The sequence below is a fragment of the Balaenoptera acutorostrata genome, chromosome 3, assembly GCF_949987535.1.
Source record: "Balaenoptera acutorostrata chromosome 3, mBalAcu1.1, whole genome shotgun sequence".
NCBI classification, from domain to species: domain Eukaryota; kingdom Metazoa; phylum Chordata; class Mammalia; order Artiodactyla; family Balaenopteridae; genus Balaenoptera; species Balaenoptera acutorostrata.
This window is the reverse complement of record NC_080066.1, coordinates 120246529-120270873: the sequence shown is the minus strand read 5'-3', so window position 1 is coordinate 120270873 and position 24345 is coordinate 120246529. Positions and strand designations below refer to the sequence as shown.

General features: G+C 39.6%; 1 pseudogene; it reads right to left on the bottom strand.

Moving 5' to 3' along the window:
• Positions 1-4230: 4230 nt before the first annotated feature.
• LOC114237214 (general transcription factor IIH subunit 3-like) overlaps positions 4231-24345 on the bottom strand; it is a 117554-nt pseudogene continuing 97439 nt past the window's right edge.

The window sequence follows — 24345 nt, the reverse complement described above, 5'->3', positions numbered from 1 at the left end:
GCCATCTGGTCCTGGGCTTTTGTATGTTGGAAGATTTTTTTATCACAGTTTTAATTTCAGTGCTTGTGATTGGTCTGTTCATATTTTCTGTTTCTTCCTGGTTCAGTCTTGGAAGGTTATACCTTTCTAAGAATTTGTCCATTTCTTCCACGTTGTCCATTTTATTGGCATAGAGTTGCTTGTAGTAGTCTCTCATGATGCTTTGTATTTCTGTGGTGTCCACTGTAACTTCTCCTTTTTCATTTCTAATTTTATTGATTTGAGTCCTCTCCCTCTTTTTCTTGATGAGTCTGGCTAAAGTTTTATCAATTTTGTTTATCTTCTCAAAGAACCAGCTTTTAGTTTTATTCATCTTTGCTATTGTTTTCTTTGTTTCTACTGCATTTATTTCTGCTGTGATCTTTCTTTCTTTCTTTCTTTCTACTAAATTTGGGTTTTGTTTGTTCTTCTTTCTCTAGTTTCTTTAGGTGAAAGTTTAGATTGTTTATTTCAGATTTTTCTTGTTTCTTGAGGTATGATTGTGTTGCTATAAACTTCCCCTTTAGAACTGCTTTTGCTGCATCCCATAGGTTTTGGTTTGTTGTGTTTTTGTTGTCATCTGTCTCTAGGTTATTTTTTGATTTCCTTTTTGTTTTCTTCTTTAGTAGCATATTGTTCAGCCTCCATGTGTTTGTGTTTTTTACATTTTTTTCCCCTGTAATTGAGTTCTAATCTCATAGTGTTGTGGTCAGAAAAGATGCTTGATATGATTTCAGTTTTCTTAAATTTACCGAGGCTTGATTTTTGACCCAAGATATAATCTATCCTGGTGAATGTTGCATGTGCACTTGAGAAGAAAGTGTAATCTGTTGTCTTGGATCGAATGTCCTATAAATATCAATTAAATCTATCTGGTCTAGTGTGTCATTTAAACCTTGTGTTTCCTCATTAATTTATTTAATATTTTGTCTGGATGATCTGTGCATTGGTGTAAGTGAGGTATTAAAGTCCCCCTCTATTATTGTGTTACTGTTGATTTCCTCTTTTATAGCTGTTCACATTTGCCTTATGTATTGAGGTGCTCCTATTTTGGGTGCATATATATTTATAATTGTTATATCTTCTTCTTGGATTGATCCCATGATCATTATTTAGTGTCCTTCATTGTCTCTTGTAATATTCTTTATTTTAAAGTCTATTTTATCTGATATGAGTATTGCTACTCCAGCTCTCTTTTGATTCCCATTTACATGGAATATCTTTTTCCATCCCCTCACTTTCAGTCTGTACGTGTCCCTAGGTCTGAAGTGGGTCTCTTTTGGACAGCATATATATGGGTCTTGTTTTTGTATCCATTCAGCAAGCCTGTGTCTTTTGGTTGGAGCATTTAATCCATTCATATTTAAGGTGATTATCGATATGTATGTTCCTATTACCACATTCTTAATTGTTTTAGGTTTGTTTTTGTAGGTGTTTTTCTTCTCGTGTGTTTCCCACTTAGAGAAGTTCCTTTAGCATTTGTTGTAAAGCTGGTTTGATGGTGCTGAATTGTCTTAGCTTTTTCTTGTCTGTAAAGCTTTTGATTTCTCCATCATATCTGAAGGAGATCCTTGCCAGGTAGAGTAATCTTGGTTGTCGGTTCTTCCCTTTCATCACTTTAAATATATTGTGCCACTCCCTTCTGGCTTGTAGAGTTTCTGGTGAGAAATCAGCTGTTAACCTAATGGGAGTTCCCTTATAAGTTATTTGTGGTTTTTCCCTTGTTGCTTTTAATAATTTTTCTTTGTCTTTAATTTTTGTCAGTTTTATTACTATGTGTCTCAGCATGTTTCTCCTTGGGTTATCCTGTATGGGACTTGCTGCGCTTCCTGGACTTGGGTGGGTATTTCCTTTCCCATGTTAGGGAACTTTTCGACTATAATCTCTTCAAATATTTTCTCTGGTCCTTTCTCTCTCTCTCTTCTCTTTCTGGGACTCCTATGATGCGAATGTTGGTACGTTTAATGTTGTCCCAGAGGTCTTTTAGCCTGTCTTCATTTCTTTTCTTTCTTTTTTCTTTATTCTGTTCTGCAGCAGTGAATTCCACCATTCTGTCTTGCAGGTCACTTATCCGTTCTTCTGCCTCAGTTATTCTGCTATTGATTCCTTCTAGTGTGTTTTTCATTTCAGTTATTGTATTGTTCATCTCTTTTTTTGTTCTTTAATTCTTCTATGTGTTTGTTCTTTAATTTTTCTAGGTCTTTTTAAAACATTTCTTGCATCTTCTTGATCTTGGCCTCTATTCTTTTTCTGAGGTCCTGGATCATCTTCACTATCTTTATTCTGAATTCTTTTTTTGGAAGGTTGCCTATCTCCAGTTCATTTAGTTATTTTTCTGGGGTTTTATCTTGTTCCTTCATTTGGTACATAGTCCTCTGCCTTTTCATTTTGTCCATCTTTCTGTGAATGTGGTTTTCATTCCATGAGCTGCAGGACTGTAGTTCTTCTTGCTTCTGCTCTCTGCCCTCTGGTGGATGAGGCTATCTAAGAGGCTTGTGCATGCTTCCTGATGGGAGGGACTGGTGGTGGGTAGAGCTGGGTGTTGCTCTGGTGGGCAGAGCTCATTAAAACTTTAATCTGCTTGTCTGCTGATGGGTGGGGCTGAGTTCCCTCCCTGTTGGTTGTTTGGCCTGACGTGACCCAGCACTGGAACCTACAGGCTCTTTGGTGTGGCTAATGGCAGATTCCAGGAGGGCTCATGCCAAGCAGTACTTCCCAGAACGTCTGCTGCCAGTGTCTTTTTTCCTGTGGTGAGCCACAGCCACCCCCCGCCTCTTCAGGAGACCCTCCAACACTAGCTGGTAGGTCTGGTTCAGTCTCCTGTGTGGTCACTGTTCCTTCTCCCGTGTCCTGTCCTGATAATGCACACTACTTTGTGTGTGCCCTCCAAGGGTGGAGTCTTTGTTTCCCCCAGTCCTGTTGAAGTCCTGCAATCAAATCCCGCCAGCGTTCACAGTCTAATTCTCTGGGAATTCCTCCTCCCATTGCCAGACCCCCAGGTTGGGAAGCCTGACGTGGGGCTCAGAACCTTCACTGCTGTGGGTGGACTTCTGTGGTATAATTGTTCTCCAGTTTGTGAGTCACCCACCCAGCGGTTGTGGGATTTGATTTTATTGTGATTGCGACCCTCCTACCATCTTATTTTGGCTTTGCCTTTGTCTTTGGAAGTGGAGTGTCTTTTTTGGTGAGTTCCAGTATCTTCCTGCTGATGATTGTTCAGCAGTAGTTGTGATTCCTCTGCTCTTTCAAGAGGGAGTGAGCACACGTCCTTCTACTCCGCCATCTTGAACCAATCATCTGCAAAACTTGTTCTAACGTTAAAATTACAAAGAATTTCTTTTATGAATTTATAGAAATTTACATTCCAAAGCTTCTAGAGAAGAGTCTCTAATATTTATACATTTGTGTTCATTGAAATGTAAATAATTATAAATAATTGTATCTGAGGATTACTATTAACTGCTAAAATTAAGTCTCTGAGAAATTCCCAAAAGAACTCAGGCTTTAGCTTTTACAAAGAAGCTCTTAAAACCATTGTTCTGAAGAAAAATTTCCCCTGCTAGACTACTGTTACTCACTTTCCTTGCTCATTCAAAGTGCAGTTTTGTAGTCACTCAGCAATGAACAATTTTAATTTGGTCACATTGTCTAAACATATAAAGATGGCAGACAAGGGAATAAATGTTTGTTTGTATCTAAATAGTGTCAGATTAGTGAATTAGGGTTTTATTTATTTAACTTGTTAAAGTTAACAGTTGGCAATGTATTCATTGTTTTTCTAAAATTGTATTCAAATTTCACACACCTGTCTTTTCACAAAGGGACTTCAGTTTGACCTACGTGCATTAAAAGTATAATTAAGCCCCAAACCTCACTTTGACAAGTAATCATCCTATTAAAGTAATGACACATTTGCTATTTCTTCTCCATTTCTGGTAAAAAAATTAGTCAGGAAACAGAAAAAATATATGTAATACATAGAATGACTTTCTTTAAAAAATCACTCTCTAAGAAGTGCACAAAAAGTGTGGCTTTGGAAATATTTCTTCTAAGAATCTAGCTACATTAAAAATAATGGTGTATATTATTATATCATTTCTTGTCACTTTCTTATGCAATTCCTCTATTACAATTTCAACTGATAACCTGAGACCTGGAAAGAATAAGTACTTTATCATTACTCAGTCACTTTTAGTTTCTTCTACTTTGCTTTCACAAAAGAGGCAGTGAAATTTTAAAGGCCATCTCACATGTAGCGGCAATAGAGCAAAATTGCAGAATATTGATACACACAGAAACAGACATAACAAATTTCAAGGAGCTTTTGACGACAGAAGCAGGTAGTCCTGTAGTCAACATAAATTGGTGGTGAAAGATTGAGATCTTTGATCATGATCACAAAGGAAAACCTAGAATAAATGTGGCAGAATAGAAAATATCTGAGGCACTTAATAGGACTCTATTTCTCTGTAATGTTGGAAGATGCTCAAATCAGAGTCTGAATCCTTGATTTCATTCGCTGGTTTCCTTTAACTTCCCTGAGTCCTCTATGAATGTAACAAAGCACTTAGGTGAACAGTCCTGCCACCAGATTTTCTGCATGTTGCCTCTTTACATCACTCTTTGTCATTAAATCTTTAATCTCCAGGAATAAGCTAATTTGCTGCCGCTACTAGCTCGTATTTTCCATCTTTACCTTTTGAGGAATGAAAATCAGGAGGAGTATTGGCAGGGTCTCCCTAAAATAGTCTCCATATCTGCCATTCTTTTCCAGGATATAAGAAGTGACTGTCTTGAATGTGATATGCTTATCATAGCAAGTTTGTTGAAATGATTCTGAATAACTGGGATACTCCGCATGTCATCATAGCACCTATGTATTGAAAAAAGTAAACAGGAATTTCTGAATGCTTGTTTTCCCCAACAAATTGATTTGGTATCTACTCTAATAGCTGGAGACCGTGGTTGCCTCAGATCCTTAATAGAAAATCTGAGACCCAGCAGATATCCTCAAGTCCTATGGAGTCTGGCCTTCTTGACTTCCAACTGATTTTTTTTAATCATTGATTTTTTTTTTTGCTATCTTTTTGTTGTATTATGCGCTTTCCCTATACTTTTAGTGTTCATCCTAGAAATTACAAAATGTATCATTGACTTATCAATGTCTAATATTAATGGATAATTTTACTCTCTTTCTGGGTAATACAAGCTGCTTAGGACACTTAACTTCATTTACATAGTTCCTTATGTACATATTATTATTTTTTAATGGATCACTGTTTATTGAGATTTACTCACGTTTACAACTTTCTTTTCTTTTTATTCTTTTTGTATTTTTGAGCCCCTTGATTTCCAGCCATCATTTCCCTTTTCTCTGGAAGAAGTCAGTGAGAATTTAACAACATATTGGACAGTCAAAGAGACAGTTAGTGAACTGAAAACATACTTTGCAGATTCCTTTGGATGCAGGTTTCCTAATGGTGAACTCTTTCAATTTTTTATTCATCTGAAGATGACTTTATTTTTGCTAGTTACAAATTCTAGGTTAGCAGTTTCTTTCTGACTTCCACTGATGCTGTTCAGAAGTCACCTGCCAGTCTACTGTTATTCTCTTGAAGGTGAGTTGCTCTGGCTGCACTGAAGATTTTTTTGGTTTTATCCAATTTCACTATGATATGTTTAGGTATGGCTTTCCTTCTATTTATTCTGTTTGGGATTTATTTGGATTCCTAAATTGGAAGACAGATATTTTTCATGAGTTTTGGAAAATTCTAGGCTAAAATCTCCACAAAAATGACCAGTGCCCATTCTTATTCTTCTAGATGCCAGAACTTAAGGATTTCTCATGGAATTCTGAGTCTTTTACATTCTCTTCCATGTTTTCCACCTTTTTGTTGTATGCTGCATGCTGGGGAGTGTCTTCTGACCTATTTTCAGTTCACTAACTGTCTCTTCCGCTGTCCAATATATTGTTAAATTCCCACTGAATTCTTAATTTTTTAAACGGATTTTTCCATTGTAGAATTTCAATTTGTTTCTTTTTTAAAACTGCTAAGTCACTTTTTATAGTTGTTAGTTCCTTCCCTGCTGAAATTTTCACAGCTTATTCTTCTTCTCCTTGAAAACATTAAGCATAGTTTTACTGTATATGATAATGCCTGACTATTTTGGTTATTTTTATCACTGTTGGTTCTTGCTCATTGTGTCTTTTCTCTTCATGCTTTGGTGTATGCTGGGCATTGTGTTTGAAAAAGTATTTGTTGAAATAATTTGAGATTTAGGATGATATTCTCATCCTAAGGATGATATTCTCTTCCTCCAAAGAGGGGTACCGACAATCTAGAGTGTTCTCAGGCAGTCTCACAGCCTGAGATTTCATGGGCTATTGATATTTTAAAAAGAAGTGAGTCTACCGTCTGCACAAGGTTGAGTTATTTTTGTTTTATCACTATTCTCAGAGTGTAGCCCTTTGGGGGCCCCAATTCCCAGTATTGGGTGAGCCCTGAACTCTGACTTTTCCCCTTAGCTCTAAGAGGCTATCAAAGCACATATCACCTACCTCTTCCAGGTCAGCCAGTGATCACAGGGCAAACCTTTTCCCAAGTGTTGGATTTTTGTCCTGTAATTCCTTATTATCTTGATATATGTTTGATGCTTTTAAGAAGATTTTTAAATAATATATTTAATCAGGTTTTGTGTATTTTTTTTTCCCAGAGTGTGGTTAGATTTGGTTAAACTACTCAGTCTTTCATTAACTAAAGCAGAAATCTCCTCATACCTTTCATTCCATATTCTTGGCTTCCCTTTCCCTTTCTTTCTTCCTCCCTCCCTCCCTCCCACCCTCCCTCCCTCTCTTCCTCCTTCCTTCCTTCCTTCCTCTTTTAAAATATGGCTGGAGTGCTTTTTTCAAAAGAGTACATGGCAGGTAAACCTTCAGAGTTCTTGCATGTCATTGTTTTGCTTTCATATTTGATTAGTAGTTTGATTATGTATAGAATTGTTGATATAAAGTCATTTTTTTCAGAATTTTACAGGCTTTATTTCACTATTTTCAACATCTATTCTTGCTAATGAGACTAATATAATACCATCCTGTTTTTGATTCCTTTCTATCTATAGGAAGTCTCCTGTTTCTTGGGAAAGTAGCACTAGAAAAGTCCTCTTAATATAAATCTATTTAAATTGGATTGTTTGGGGGGTACTATTTTCTGATAAAAATAGATGGTAGAATGATATGATATCTTCCAAGTTCATATTTCACTTTCCTGCACAATCATAAAGATAGTAATTTCTGCAAAAATATTTCAAGACTTCCCTACAAGGGCCTGTCTTAAATTCTTTGATTTTTAAGTGAATCTCCCTTGAAGACCCTTTCTTACCATTCTCCTGGTTGGTTTTCTCCTCATCCATCCTAAACTGATCTAACTCTGCTAATTCTCATTTAGCAGTAGCTTTGTTGGTGACTCAAGTCACCAACACTTTTATCAACCCTATGAAATCTAACAACTTTTCAAGATTTGCAATTTTACTTTAAAGTCAATTTATGCTATATATTTATTATTATACATTTATTAAATATTTATGGCTTACATATTTTAATCATATATTTATTAAAAATTCAGTGAAATTGACCAAAATAGACTCTGATGTGATTGGTGAGGACAGATATTAGTGTGATATGGGATGAGTATTTGAATCAGGACTAATTTTACAAGTGGCCAGTCCATTAATGAATATTTTTGAGACATGACTGCTTCCCTATGCAATCTCATGGCTGTAAGAACTCAGATAATGAATACATCAAACAATAGGGAACTTCCATAGCCCTTTCCTGGAAGTTTCTGGCATATCCTCTTTATCTTTGGTGTGTTATGAAATTTCATGGCGATATTTCTAGGTTTTGATCTTTCTCTTCATTCTGCTCAGCATTCACTTTTTTCAGAGTGAAGCCAGGTGTCTTCAGTGCTGGAACATTTGCTTCTTTGCTTTTGTTTCATCTGACAATATGATTCGTCTACTTGCCATTTTCTAAAGATTTTAATAAATCTCTGGTCTGCTGATGGCTCTCTTTCCCCTTTTTAGTGCTGCTGTGGGCTTGCTAGCTTCTGTATTTCTTGATTGTAATTTTTACAGGCATTTTTGAGGAAGAGAAGGTAAATGTCTATGTAAATAGTCTATTATATAGAACTAGAAGCATCAGGATTATTTATGTTAGATACAGAGTGCTTTATTGAATGGAAATCTCATTCTCTATATCTATATCTACATAGATATCCCCATATCAAATCCCTATTACTGGATATTTAGGTTGTTTTTAATTCCTTAAAATTATTTTTAAAATGCTTCCCATTAATTTTTGAGATTTCTGATTTTAAAGTCTCCCTTTTCTCTGGATGCACATAAAAATTTCTACAAACAAAATATTATTTTAACTAGAATAAATTTATGTTCTATATCAAACAAATATTCCATTCTTTCTGAATGGGATAACCATTTGAGCACTAATTAGAAGAGACTGTCTTCTTTGGGGCCAAATAAGAAGATTGCACGTGAAGGGCTTTTGACAGCCAATCTGAAGAGGCATGAATACTCAGAGGCCTCTGTTTTCCAATACAGTGCAAACTCAGCCTAAAGGAGAGAATGGTGTAACTGCTGACACTGAGAGGCTTACATGCTAAAGGCAACCAAGGTTTCCCTTTGCCTTAGGGTTTGGCAGTCATCCTCAGGAACAGTTGAAAAGGAAGCAAAGAGAGACATTCTGTATTAGGGAGAGTTGAAACCAAATGTCAATAGTAGGGATTTTTGGCTGCCTGTTAGGAAAGAGACATATTTTAAGATATTATGTATGGATAAAATAAATGTTTTGAATATGAGCCCCAAATCAGTTATACTAAACAATCTAACATTGGTTCAGTTTCTGAAGTTTTTCATCATTGATTTGCACAACAGAAAAATGAGCCTGAAAGTATATGTTGTTCTAATGATAAGGTCTTGTTGGTGTTAATGACTAAGCTGCTGAAATCTTTATTAATGGAGTGACATTCAGAGCTCAGATATTTTTAAAATAGCACCAGGGCCTATAGAAGGGCTTCTCAATGTAATGTGGAACATTAATCCATAGCATCTGTTCTTTAATTGCTCCACTGCTCCAAATTAATCAGAAGAGTGAATGTACTGAACTTTAAGTTGTAGCTGAGCTCTTTCTCCCAGGAGGAGCTGTAGATGTTGTGTTCCAGGACAAAGAGTGGCCAAGATTTATTCCATTGTGTCCACAGGTAGTCAAAACTCAAAAATGGTATATAGGGGCTTGGGAGAAGATGGCGGAAGAGTAAGACGTGGAGATCACCTTCCTTCCCACAGATACAGTAGAAATACATCTACACGTGGAACTGCTCCTACAGAACACCCACTGAACGCTGGCAGAAAACGTCCGACCTCCAAAAAGGCAAGAAACTCCCCCCGTACTTGGGTAGGACAAAAGAAAAAAGAAATAACAGAGACAAAAGAATAGGGACGGCACCTGCACCAGTGGGAGGGAGCTGTGAAGGAGGAAAGGTTTCCACGCACTAGGAGCCCCTTAGCGGGCGGAGACTGCGGGGGGCGGAGGGGGGAAGCTTCAGAGCCACGGAGGAGAGCGCAGCCACAGAGGTGCGGAGGGCAAAGCGGAGAGGTTCCCGCACAGAGGCTCGGCGCCGAGCAGCACTCACCAGCCCGAGAGGCTTGTCTGCTTAGCCGCCGGGGCAGGCGGGGCTGGGAGCTGAGGCTCGGCTTCAGTCGGATCGCAGGGAGAGGACTGGGGCTGGCGGCGTGAACACAGCCTGAAGGGGTTAGCGCACCACAGCTAGCCGGGAGGGAGTCTGGGGAAAAAGTCTGCAGCTGCCGAAGAGGCAAGAGACTTTTTCTTCCCTCTGTGTTTCCTCGTGCGCAAGGAGAGGGGATTCAGAGCGCCGCCTAAACGAACTCCAGAGACTGGCGCGAGCCGCAGCTATCAGCTCGGTCCCCACAGCAACAGGGGTGCAGAGGAAAAAACGGAGAGATTCCCGCACAGAGGCTCGGCGCCGAGTAGCACTCAGCAGCCCGAGAGGCTTGTCTGCTCACCCGCCGGGGCGGGCGGGGCTGGGAGCTGAGGCTCGGCTTCGGTCGGAGCGCAGGGAGAGGACTGGGGCTGGTGGCGTGAACACAGCCTGAAGGGGTTGGCGCACCACAGCTAGCCGGGAGGGAGACCGGGGAAAGGTCTGCAGCTGCCGAAGAGGCAAGAGACTTTTTCTTGCCTCTTTGTTTCGCTGCGCGCACGGAGAGGGAATTCAGAGCGCCGCCTAAACGAACTCCAGAGAAGGTCGCGAGCCGCGGCGATCAGCGCGGACCCCAGAGACGGGCGTGAGACGCTGGGACTGCTGCTGCCGCCTCCAAAAAGCCTGTGTGTGAGCACAGGTCACTCTCCACACCGCCCCTCCCGGTAGCCTGTGCAGCCCGCCACTGCCAGGGTCCCGGGATCCGGGGACAACATCCCCGGGAGAACGCACTGCGCCCCTCGGGCTGGTGCAACGTCACGCCGGCCTCGGCCGCCGCAGGCTCGCCCCGCCTCCTCCGTACCGCTCCCTCCCCGCGGCCTGGGTGAGCCAGAGCCCCCGAAGCAGCTGCTCCTTTAACCCCGTCCTGTCTGGGCGGGGAACAGACGCCCTCAGGCGACCTACACGCAGAGGCGGGTCCAAATCCAAAGCTGAACCCCAGGAGCTGTGCGAACAGGGAAGAGAAGGGGAAATCTCTCCCAGCAGCCTCGGGAGCAGCGGATTAAAACTCCACAAACAACGTGATGTGCCTGCATCTGCTGAATACCTGAATAGACAACGAATCAGCCCAAGTTCAGGAGGGGGACTCTGGGAGCAGGAGATATTAATTTTTCCCCTTTTCCTTTTTTTTGTGAGTGTATATGTATATGCTTCTGGGTGAGATTTTGTCTGTATAGCTTTGCTTTACAATAGCTTTATTTTACTTCACTATATTATAGCCTCTTTCTTTCTTTCTTTCTATTTTTTTCTCCCTTTTACTCTGAGCCGTGTGGACGAAAGGCTCTTGGTGCTCCAGCCAGGCATCAGGGCCGTGCCTCTGAGGTGGGAGAGCCAACTTCAGAACACTGGTCCACAAGAGACCTCCCAGCTCCACGTAATACCAAACGGCAAAAATCTCCCAGAGATCTCCATCTCAACATCAAGACCCAGCTTCACCCAACGACCAGCAAGCTACAGTGCTGGACACCCTATGCCAAACAACTAGCTAGACAGGAACACAACCCCATCCATTAGCAGAGAGGCTGCCTAAAATCATAATAAGGCCACAGACACACCAAAATACACCACCAGACGTGGACATGCCCACCAGAAAGACAAGATCTAGCCTCATCCACCAGAACTCAGGCACTAGTTCCCTCCACCAGGAAGCCTACACAACCCACTGAACCAACCTCAGCCACTGGGGACAGATACCAAAAACAACGGGAACTACGAACCTGCAGCCTGTGAAAAGGAGACCCCAAACACAGTAAGATAGGCAAAATGAGACGACAGAAAAACACACAGCAGATGAAGGAGCAGGCTCAGAACACACTGGACTTAACAAATGAAGAGGAAATAGGTAGTCTACCTGAAAAAGAATTCAGAATAATGATAGTAAGGATGATCCAAAATCTTGGAAATAGAATAGACAAAATGCAAGAAACATTTAACAAGGATGTAGAAGAACTAAAGAGGAACCAAGCAATGATGAAAAACACAATAAATGAAATTAAAAATACTCTAGATGGGATCAATAGTAGAATAACTGAGGCAGAAGAAAGGATAAGTGACCTGGAGGATAAAATGGTGGAAATAACTACTACAGAGCAGGATAAAGAAAAAAGAATGAAAAGAACTGAGGACAGTCTCAGGGACCTCTGGGACAACATTAAACACGCCAACATTCAAATTATAGGGGTACCAGAAGAAGAAGAGAAAAAGAAAGGGACTGAGAAAATTTTTGAAGAGATTATAGTTGAAAACTTCCCTAATATGCGAAAGGAAATAGTTAATCAAGTCCTGGAAGCACAGAGAGTCCCATACAGGATAAACCCAAGGAGGAACACGCCAAGACACATATTAAGCAAACTGTCAAAAATTAAATATAAGGAAAACATATTAAAGGCAGCAAGGGAAAAAAAACAAATAACACACAAGGGAATCCCCATAAGGTTAACATCTGATCTCTCAGCAGAAACTCTGCAAGCCAGAAGGGAGTGGCAGGATATACTTAAAGTCATGAAGGAGAAAAACCTACAACCAAGATTACTCTACCCAGCAAGGATCTCATTCAGATTCGATAGAGAAATTAAAACCTTTACAGACAAGCAAAAGCTGAGAGAGTTCAGCACCACGAAACCAGCTTTACAACAAATGCTAAAGGAACTTCTCTAGGCAAGAAACACAAGAGAAGGAAAACACCTACAATAACAAACCCAATACATTTAAGAAAATGGGAATAGGAACATACATATCGATAATTACCTTGAATGTAAATGGATTAAATGCTCCCACCAAAAGACACAGGCTGGCTGAATGGATACAAAAACAAGACCCATATATATGCTGTCTACAAGAGACCCACTTCAGACCTAGAGACACATACAGACTGAAAGTGAGGGGATGGAAAAAGATATTCCATGCAAATGGAAATCAAAAGAAAGCTGGAGTAGCAATTCTCATATCAGACAAAATAGACTTTAAAATAAAGACTATTACAAGAGACAAAGAAGGACACTATATAATGATCAAGGGATCGATCCAAGAGGAAGGTATAACAATTGTAAATATTTATGCACCCAACATAGGAGCACCTCAATACATAAGGCAAATACTAACAGCCATAAAAGGGGAAATTGACAGCAACACAAGCATAGTAGGGGACTTTAACACCCCACTTTCACCAATGGACAGATCATCCAAAATGAAAATAAATAAGGAAACACAAGCTTTAAATGATACATTAAACAATATGGACTTAATTGATATTTATAGGACATTCCACCCAAAAACAATAGAATACACATTTTTCTCAAGTGCTCATGGAACATTCTCCAGGATAGATCATATCTTGGGTCACAAATCAAGCCTTGGTAAATTTAAGAAAATTGAAATCGTATCAAGTATCTTTTCCGACCACAACGCTATGAGACTAGATATCAATTACAGGAAAAGATCTGTAAAAAATACAAACACATGGAGGCTACACAATACATTACTTAATAACGAAGTGATTACTGAAGAAATCAAAGGGGAAATCAAAAAATATCTAGAAACAAATGACAACGGAGACATGACGACCCAAAACCTATGGGACGCAGCAAAAGCAGTGCTAAGAGGGAAGTTTATAGCAATACAAGCCTACCTCAAGAAACAGGAAACATCTCGAATAAACAACCTAACCTTGCACCTAAAGCAATTAGAGAAAGAAGAACAAAAAAACCCCAAAGCCAGCAGAAGGAAAGAAATTATAAAGATCAGGTCAGAAATAAATGAAAAAGAAATGAAGGAAACAATAGCAAAAATCAATGAAACTAAAAGCTGGTTCTTTGAGAAGATAAACAAAATTGATAAACCATTAGCCAGACTCATCAAGAGAAAAAGGGAGAAGACTCAGATCAATAGAATTAGAAATGAAAAAGGAGAAGTAACCACTGACACTGCAGAAATACAAAAGATCATGAGAGATTACTACAAGCAACTATATGCCAATAAAATGGACAACCTGGAAGAAATGGACAGATTCTTAGAAATGCACAAACTGCCGAGACTGAACCAGGAAGAAATAGAAAATATGAACAGGCCAATCACAAGCACTGAAATTGAAACTGTGATTAAAAACCTTCCAACAAACAAAAGCCCAGGACCAGATGGCTTCACAGGTGAATTCTATCAAACATTTAGAGAAGAGCTAACACCTATCCTTCTCAAACTCTTCCAAAACATTGCAGAGGGAGGAACACTCCCAAACTCATTCTACGAGGCCACCATCACCCTGATACCAAAACCAGACAAAGATGTCACAAAGAAAGAAAACTACAGGCCAATATCACTGATGAACATAGATGCAAAAATCCTCAACAAAATACTAGCAAACAGAATCCAACAGCACATTAAAAGGATCATACACCATGATCAAGTGGGGTTCATCCCAGGAATGCAAGGATTCTTCAATATACGCAAATCAATCAATGTGATACACCATATTAACAAATTGAAGGAGAAAAACCATATGATCATCTCAATAGATGCAGAGAAAGCTTTCGACAAAATTCAACACCCATTTATGATAAAAGCCCTGCAGAAAGTAGGCATAGAGGGAACTTTCCTCAACATAATAAAGGCCATATATGACAAACCCACAGCCAACATTGTCCTCAATGGTGAAAAACTGAAACCATTTCCACTAAGATCAGGAACAAGACAAGGTTGCCCACTCTCACCACTATTATTCAACATAGTTTTGGAAGTGTTAGCCACAGCAATCAGAGAAGAAAAAGAAATAAAAGGAATCCAAATCGGAAAAGAAGAAGTAAAGCTGTCACTATTTGCAGATGACATGATACTATACATAGAGAATCCTAAAGATGCTACCAGAAAACTCCTAGAGCTAATCAATGAATTTGGTAAAGTAGCAGGATACAAAATTAATGCACAGAAATCTCTTGCATTTCTATACACTAATGACGAAAAATCTGAAATTGAAATTAAGAAAACACTCCCATTTACCATTGCAACAAAAAGAATAAAATATCTAGGAATAAACCTACCTAAGGAGACAAAAGACCTGTATGCAGGAAATTATAAAACAATGATGAAAGAAATTAAAGACGATACAAATAGATGGAGAGATATACCATGTTCCTGGATTGGAAGAATCAACATTGTGAAAATGACTCTGCTACCCAAAGCAATCTACAGATTCAATGCAATCCCTATCAAACTACCACTGGCATTTTTCACAGAACTAGAACAAAAAATTTCACAATTTGTATGGAAACACAAAAGACCCCGAATAGCCAAAGCAATCTTGAGAACGAAAAATGGAGCTGGGGGAATCAGGCTCCCTGACTTCAGACTATATTACAAAGCTTCAGTAATCAAGACAGTTTGGTACTGGCACAAAAACAGAAATATAGATCAATGGAACAGGATAGAAAGCCCAGAGATAAACCCACACACATATGGTCAACTTATCTTTGATAAAGGAGGCAAGCATATACAGTGGAGAAAAGACAGCCTCTTCAATAAGTGGTGCTGGGAAAATTGGACAGGAACATGTAAAACTATGAAATTAGAACACTCCCTGACACCATGCACAAAAATAAACTCAAAATGGATTAAAGACCTAAGTGTAAGGGCAGACACTATCAAACTCTTAGAGGAAAACATAGGCAGAACACTCTATGACATACATCACAGCAAGATTCTTTTTGACCCAGCTCCCAGAGAAATGGAAATAAGAACACAAATAAACAAATGGGACCTAATGAAACTGAAAAGCTTTTGCACAGCAAAGGAAACCATAAACAAGACCAAAAGACAACCCTCAGAATGGGAGAAAATATTTGCAAATGAAGCAACTGACAAAGGATTAATCTCCAAGATTTACAAGCAGCTCATGCAGCTCAATAACAAAAAAACGAACAACCCAATCCAAAAATGGGCAGAAGATCTAAATAGACATTTCTCCAAAGAAGATATACAGATGGCCTACAGACACATGAAAGAATGCTCAACATCATTAATCATTAGAGAAATGCAAATCAAAACTACAATGAGATATCATCTCACACCGGTCAGAATGGCCATCATCAAAAAATCTAGAAACAATAAATGCTGGAGAGGGTGTGGAGGAAAGGGAACACTCTTGCACTGTTGGTGGGAATGTAAATTGATACAGCCACTATGGAGAACAGTATGGAGGTTCCTTAAAAAACTACAAATAGAACTACCATACGACCCAGCAATCCCACTACTGGGCATATACCCTGAGAAAACCATAGGTCAAAAAGAGTCATGTAACAAAATGTTCACTGCAGCTCTATTTACAATAGCCAGGACATGGAAGCAACCTAAATGTCCATCGACAGATGAATGGATAAAGAAGATGTGGCACATATATACAATGGAATATTACTCAGCCATCAAAAGAAATGAAATGGAGGTATTTGTAATGAGGTGGATGGAGTTAGAGTCTGTCATACAGAGTGAAGTAAGTCAGAAAGAGAAAAACAAATACAGTATGCTAACACATATATACGGAATCTAAGGGGAAAAAAAAAAAAAAAAAAAGGCCATGGAGAACCTAGTGGCAAGACGGGAATAAAGACACAGACCTACTAGAGAATGGACTTGAGGATATGGGGAGGGGGTGGGGTGAGATGTGACAGGGTAAGAGAGTGTCATGGAGATATATACACTACCAAATGTAAAATAGATAACTAGTGGGAAGCAGCCGCATAGCACAGGGAGATCAGCTCGGTGCTTTGTGACCACCTAGAGGGGTGGGATGGGGAGGGTGGGAGGGAGGGAGATGCTAGAGGGAAGAGAAATGGGAACATATTGTATATGTATAACTGATTCACTTTGTTATAAAGCAGAAGCTAACACACTATTGTAAGGCAATTATACTTCAATAAAGATGTTTAAAAAAGAAAAAAAATGGTATATAAAGAAGGTTTTGTTAAAAGGTCAAAATTACTATCACTCTAAATTAATAATTAAAATTATTGAAATTGAGCACAACTCCAGCTTTCATTTTCATTTTCATTTTTTCTTCAACTTTATTTATTAATAGCTCATGGTTCTCCTGACTAATGGCAGATAATTCTGCTTATCTGTTAAGAGGTACCCCTTTTGAAGTCTAGTGTCTTATCCTGGAACCAGTGCTGTGATTCCCAGGGATGTTCTAACTGTGAGCTGACTCAGGAGTAGAAAGATCTCTAAAGCTACTCTCAGTCAGCTGGCATGAGGTGCAGTGCAAGAAGCTTGGGCTAGCAGTCAAAAGCTCTACCTCTAATCTTGACTTAGCCACATTGCATCTCATCTGTAAAATGGGATTAATAATGCTAGCTCTGCCTAACTACAAGATTGTGAAGAATAAATAGGACTATGCATATAAACAGTGTGTGAAAGCAAGATATTAATATTTTAATATACACTGGGGAATTTCTGGGATCCCACTTGGAGAAAGAGGAAGAAAATGTCTTTTCGTCCTCTCCTCCGTTGATAAGTTCCTGGGTGTATTAGTTGGCTGAGGATGCTATAAAAAAGTACTATAGACTGAGTGGCTTAAACAGCAGAAATTTATTTTCTCACAGTTCTGGTTGCTAGAAGTCCAAGATCAAGGTTCTGGCAATTCAGTTTCTGGTGTGATCCCTCTTTCTCACTTGCAGATGGCCGCCTTCTCATTACGTCTTCATGTCGCCTTTCATTTTCCATGATTTTTAGTGTCTCTTCTTAGAAGGGCACTAATCCTATCAGATCAGGGCCTCACCCTTATGACCTCATTTAACCTTAATTACTTTACTCCAAATACAGCTACACTAGTGGTTTGGGCTTCGACATATGAATTTAGGGGCAGAGGGACACAAACATTGAGTCCATAACTTTAGGAAAGATTGTTTTGATCCAGAACCTATAGAGCCCTCAGCCATGGACTCATAAATGTCACTGGCTCAGCTGAGCCATCAACAAAGAAAAAATGACCATATGCTACAGATTTGTTTTCCAGAACCTCTCAATTAGATTGTTCATGAAGACTCTTCCATTCTTGGCTAGTACTTGAAAAAAGAACAGAATACTTAAATTTTGAGATACCACTGCCAAATATTTTCATACAACTTTGGATGTTGTCAAAACCTTTTGAGAAATATTGGATTCAGAACATCTGTACTAGAGTCATTGCACTTAATTGTTTTTATTGTTCCATTGCAAATTTCTTAAATAAGATCAATTACCTACTTTATGTTTGTGGAACCTATGCTCTAAGGACAGAGAAGAAAATGATGCAATTTTAATTTTATTCAAAATAAGGCAGTTACTCTATGTCAGCCATGAAAACACTAGAGAAAAATTTATTCTTTAAAAGTAAAAGGATAAAGGAGGAAATACTGTAAACAATGCATTTTTAGAAAGATGCATGCTTTTAGCCCAGTTAGCTCCATTTGGCATTTATGTCGATACCTTGCATGCTTTAGGATCCTGGAGTGGGGCAGGGGCTGTGATTGAAGTGGCAGTGGACCTGTGTCCTGTCCTAGGGTAAGGGTACAAATAACAGGGAGCTCATTCTGAGATGGTGGAGTCCCTAAGAAGACAGTGGTTCCAGGAGTATGGGGTATTCATGAATCACAGGTGCTTACTTCTGAGCAGTCTTCTAACAGGCACCGGCATCCTCATGCTTGGCTTAAATTCAGAGCGGGTCCTTGTCTTTGGGAGGAGGATTGTCCTGGGTGAACCTGTCTACTAGTCAGGTTAACAAGGTAAGGAACGGGGCAAAGAGAACAATGTAGAAGCTTAGTGATCAGAACTGGGGCATAAGGTCAGGCTCGATATGAGTAACTTGCTTCTGAGATTGGGAAGGTGAGAGTTTTAATTCCTCCTGGAGAGGTAGAGCACGATGTCAGGAATTTGGGTTTATTCAAAGGCAGTTCTCCTGCTGCTCTCTGGCTAATTTTTAGTTTTTTGCATTTTTGGGCTAAGAAGATTGATGTATATTAGCCTCAAATGACAGGGCTATATTTTCTTGGAGAGACTTTTCAACAAACTTTAAATAATTTTATAGTTTCGTATAATTTTAGGTGAAGACACTGAGGACTAATGATTTACTCAGGTTCATAAAGCATTTCTAGGAGCAGAGTGAGAATTAGAAGACAAATCCATTTTCCTTAATAGAAAATATTAGAAAACAACCATATAGAGACAGACAGTGTTTGCTGTGCTATGCATTATTCAGTCTGGTGAGCATCCGTCTTTATGTTTCTGAAACAGAATGTTAAATGACACTCTGTCTGGGTTTTGGCTGAAGCCTCAAAGACTGAGAACAAAACAATATTTGCTGAACATCCCCATTCAAAGTGAGGTGCCGGGGCACCTATGTTAGACATGCCAAGGATGTGGTCATGTAGGTATGTGGATGAAGCACAATTGCTGGGGTCTGAGGTACCCTGCTCCCTTCCCCCCTCGTGGAGGAGGATGGCCAGGTGCTTCCTTCTCACCTCAAGCTTGTGGGAGGCAGAGCTTGACAGTGGAGAATTGGGGCCCAATGGACACATGTCTTCCTCAGGTTTCAGAGCTCTGAGGGTGAGCTGTGTTGGGGGAAGACTGCACTTCCACCAATGGCAGGGTGGTGGCATTTCCTCTGAAGGCCATGCAGAGGAAGGAAACGTCAATTAGAGCCTAGAGATGGTCATACTGCGTGAAGTGTCAGACACAGAAAGGCAGATAACTATGATATCGCTTATATGTGGAATCTAAAAGAAAGGGTACATATGAACGTATTTACAAAAACAGAAGTAGAGTCACATGTAGAAAACAAACTTATGGTTTACCAGGGGATGGGGGGGAATAAATTGGGAGGTTGGGATTGACATATACACACTACTGTATATAAAATAGAAGACAAATAAGAACCTGCTGTATTGAACAGAGAACTCTACTCAATACTCTGTAATGGCCAAATGGGAAAAGAATCTAAAAGAAAAAAAAAAGAGTGGACAAAAAAAAGAGCAAGTCTTCAAAGGGGCTGCAGATCATGGTGGTGGAGGTTGGCTTTTGAAAGGATTTCACCAAGAGTCTGTGTGGGGTGGGTCACTGAATGTTGGGGCTGATAGAGGTCGGGGAGAGGCAGTGGAATTATAGGTACCACATCTGTCCTGGGGCATGCAACGAGAGGCTTCCAGTGGGGGATTCTGAATTTCTGAGAAATCCACGGAAGCGCCTTGTGAGTGTAAACATCCACCGAGTCTGGAGAACAGCCCTCCCCTCACTCCCAGGGGCTCAGAAGCCATAGAGTGAGAGGGAGGAGTAGAAGGCCAGGCAAGGAATTGAAGCAGGTGGTAGCGACCGTGCTTGCCTCCCTCACTGCAGGCTTCCTGAGCTGCAGCAGGCTCGAGTTGGGGACACTTTAACTTTGAAGGATGTGCAGGGTTTGATTTTTGCTCCAAATTACACTTTTCAGATACTGAAAAAGAAAGTTCTTTTGGCTAAAAGTGACCTGAGGAATTTTTAGTATTTGAGAGTAGTCAGAAAAAAGTTATGAGATTTTACTGAGATTTCATCCTTCGGCAGAGGTAGAACTAGCCAAAAGAGCAATTTAAAGGAGTGTGTGTGTGTGTGTGTGTGTGTGTGTGTAAATGGAGGCAGGGGACAAAGGATAATAGTGGTACAAATCTATTTGTACCATATGAGGTGATACTTAGTTAAGTAAATGATTATACTTCTGTAGCACCCTAGATAAAATCCATCCAATACCTATCAAGATATCTTGTTCTTATAGGTAAAATAACCTCGCTGTCACTATAAAGTAAGCATTCTGAGAATCAGTTCGATGCCTTTTTCTCTAATATATAATACAATGTCATAAAATAGGTGCTCAATAAATATTTGTTGGGGCTTCCCTGGTGGCGCAGTGGTTGAGAATCCTCCTGCCAATGCAGGGGACGCGGGTTCGAGCCCTGGTCTGGGAAGATCCCACATGCCGCGGAGCAACTGGGCCCGTGAGCCACAACTACTGAGCCTGCGCGTCTGGAGCCTGTGCTCCGCAACAAGAGAGGCCGCGATAGTGAGAGGCCAGCGCACCGCGATGAAGAGTGGCCCCCGCTTGCCACAACTAGAGAAAGCCCTTGCACAGAAACGAAGACCCAACACAGCCATAAATAGATAAATAAATAAATAAACCCAAAAGTAAAAAAAAAAAATAATAATAATAATAATAAATATTTGTTGGACGAGCAGCTATTTGAAGGTAGTATCACTTAGGACTTAAGAGCTTAGGTTCTGGTTTTAGAGAAATGTGGGTTCAAATCCCAGTTCCACCATTTGCTAGCCCTGCCCTTTTAGAAAATTTTTGTATCTTTCGCTGTGCCTCAGATTCATGTATTTAATGTAGATATAATAGTAGCTCTACCTCGCTGGTCTTTTTCAGAATTACATGAGGTAATGTGATATAAGCACATGGCTTGACATGTTAGGTGCTCTCAATATGTAAATAGACATAGCTTATCATATTTTGTAAACTGTTGCTGCATTTCAGACTTCTTCCATAAAGAACTTACACTCTGCACAGATATTATTGGTTTGAGTTAAATTTTAGCAAAACTAAATATGTTGCTTTTAAGAGCCAATTAAAATCCTTCTTTCCTTCCTCCCTCCCTCCCTTTCTTCCTTCTCCCTTCCTCCCTCTCTCCCTCCTTCTCTCCCTCCCTTATTTTTCACCATATTACCTTGGGTGAGGTATGGTGAGGCCAAAACAGATCAATAGAGAGAAGCCAGAAAGGGTTTTGTAGTTTGTTGGACTCACAGTTCCCTGGGGAGAACACAGCACACCGTGCAGGGACACTCAGGGAAGAACTAGGGTAAGCCACAAGGCAAAGGGAGAGAGGAGAACAGTGCGCAAGTGCCTTTACTGCACTTTCTGAGGGAAAGAATGGGCAAGCACGTTTAGGATTGGCTAATGTGAGCAGTGTCAGTAGACCCTGGGGCATAGGGGCTGTCCCTGGTTGTCTGGTACCTGGCCCTGGGGCAACTAGAGCAGGTGTATAGGGGCCCAGAGTGTGAGAGCTGATATTGGAGGTGGTTCAGGGTGTGGGGTTAATTGACTGCTCAAGAAGCAGAAATGACCAGCCTCTAGCCAGGGCCTCAAAACTGGGTCAGGACAGCATTTAAAAACCTATACCACACTACATAGAGTCAAATGTTAGCAGGAACTGAGGCTGAGGTTTTTGCTAGGTAGGAGAATTCATCCTGTGCGCATTGTAAATACTGAGTGCTGCAGATGCACTCCATCAAGTCAAGGCTTGAAGCAGCCTAATGCCATTATCCTCAATTCTCTTTTAATGTGTGAAAATTTCCGCCTAAGGGGTGAGCAAAAGGATTATTGTTACTTAATGTTTGCTTAGCACAGCACATTTGGGAAATGTTTCAGAATATTTTATGAATGAATTCTGAGGTACCTAGAATTTGCAAGTGTGTCTAAAATATACATAGTTATTGAATATTTTTCCACTAAAACCGTTGAATTTGGGTAAGCCATAGATTGGCTCATAAATATGGAGGCTTTCAGCTTTTCAAGTCAGAGTCTTCTCTCTGTTGTCCTGCTAGAATATATGTCACCGAGCAAAGGGGGCATTGAGGAAACATGGAGAGACTATTTTATGCTGTTTTGCTTTTGTTTGTTTCTTTGTTTTGTTTTTTTGGAAAAATGAGAGAACAAGAGGAGGTGGAGATGGGGAGTGAAAAATTCAGTACAGTGTGTAGATTTGTAATATTTACCAATTACAGCTGAAAGCATAAGTCCTCTTGCCTGTTATTTAAAAATAGATCTCCAGGACTTCCCTGGTGGTCCAGCGGCTCCACACTTCCAATGCAAGGGGCACGGGTTCTATCCCTGGTTGGGGAACTAAGATCCCGCATGCCATGTGGCGCAACCAAAAAAATTAAATAAAAATAGATCTCTGAATGTGTCTCCCACATTCCTATGATAAATAACAGCCACTCTAGTGTTCCAAAGAAAATCCTGGTCATTGGATTTCTGTAGTGAAGCATTGTTTCAAAAGACCTTACCTTGCTTTTAAAGACTGTTTGCAATCTTGATACATTTTCATATTACTGGCACTAAATTCTTTTTAGTTCAACTGGCCACAATCCACGATAAACCTAGATTCTGTTTTGAATATACATTCTATATAAACACTTAAGTATATACCCAGTCCAAAGATATGGTCTACGGTTTTTTACATAAACTGTAGTAAGAAGGAAATTCAAATATTATGAGACCTATTTTATAAGCTTCCTGTTACCAGACAGATATGTCAAACTCATTCATATGAAAAATGTATTTCATTTCAAAACTTGAAGTCACTGAGTAAATACTGTTACAGTATGCAAATAATTCAGATAAAACTTATACACTTACAAATATTCTTACCTACCAAGTGAAAACTTAGAATGAGCTGCAGGAATAGTTGTAATAACACATATAGTCTGTATGTTCACAGAGAACATTTTATTCTTAAGGTCTGAAACACTCAAAGAACCATGTAGTATAAAAAGAGTACTGCCAGCAGCCCTTTCCTAGTCATTACCAATGATGTGACCTTGGGCAGATCTACCTTCTGGAGGTCAATTTCCTCTTCTGAAAAAGAGGGAAATATATTAAATAATCTCTAAGGTTTCTTTCGTTATAAATTGTCATGATTTTCTTTTTATAAGTTATTTCTCATTTAGGAAAAAAGCAGGTAAAATGTATGGTATAAAATATGAATTTCATTGTATAACAGGAAATCATAAACTTTGTCGTGGCATGAACTTTTTTTTTTCAAATAAAGTGTACAGTTGGAAAAGTTCTGACATTTGTATGCAGCTGTGAAATCATCACCATAGATTTCCTCATGCCTTTTGTATAGTCCCTCTCTTTCTCTCCTCCTCATCCTTCTCCTGCCCCATATCCAGGCAACCATTGATCTACTTTCTATTGCTATAGTTTAGTTAGCATTTTATAGAATTTTATAATGAGATCATACAGTATGTGCACTTTTTTTTTGGTCTGGCAGTTCTGTTACTCAGCATAATTATTTTGAGATTCATTTGTATTTTTGCATGTGTCAGTAGTTTAATTATTTATATTGCTGAATATTATCACATTGTAAAAACGTCACAGTTTATTCACCTTGTTGATAGATATCTGCATTGTTTCCAGTTTTTATCTGTAACAAGCTGCTATGAATATTCCTGTATGTCTTTGTATGGACATATGCTTTCTCCTAGGTAAATATCTAGATAGGAATGGCTAGCTCATATGGCAGATGTCTATTAAGAAACCACAAAACCCTTTTCCAAAGTGATTGTACCATTTTACATCCCCACCAGTAGTGATGAAAGTTCCAGTTCTTCCACATCCTCACCAACAACTGGTATGGTCAGTCGTTTACATTTTAGCCGTCCTGGTGGATGTGAGGTGCTATCACATGGCGGTTTTAATTTGCATTTCCCTATTGATATATGATATTGAATATCTTTTCATGTGCTTATTTGGCCTCTGTATATCTTCTTTATT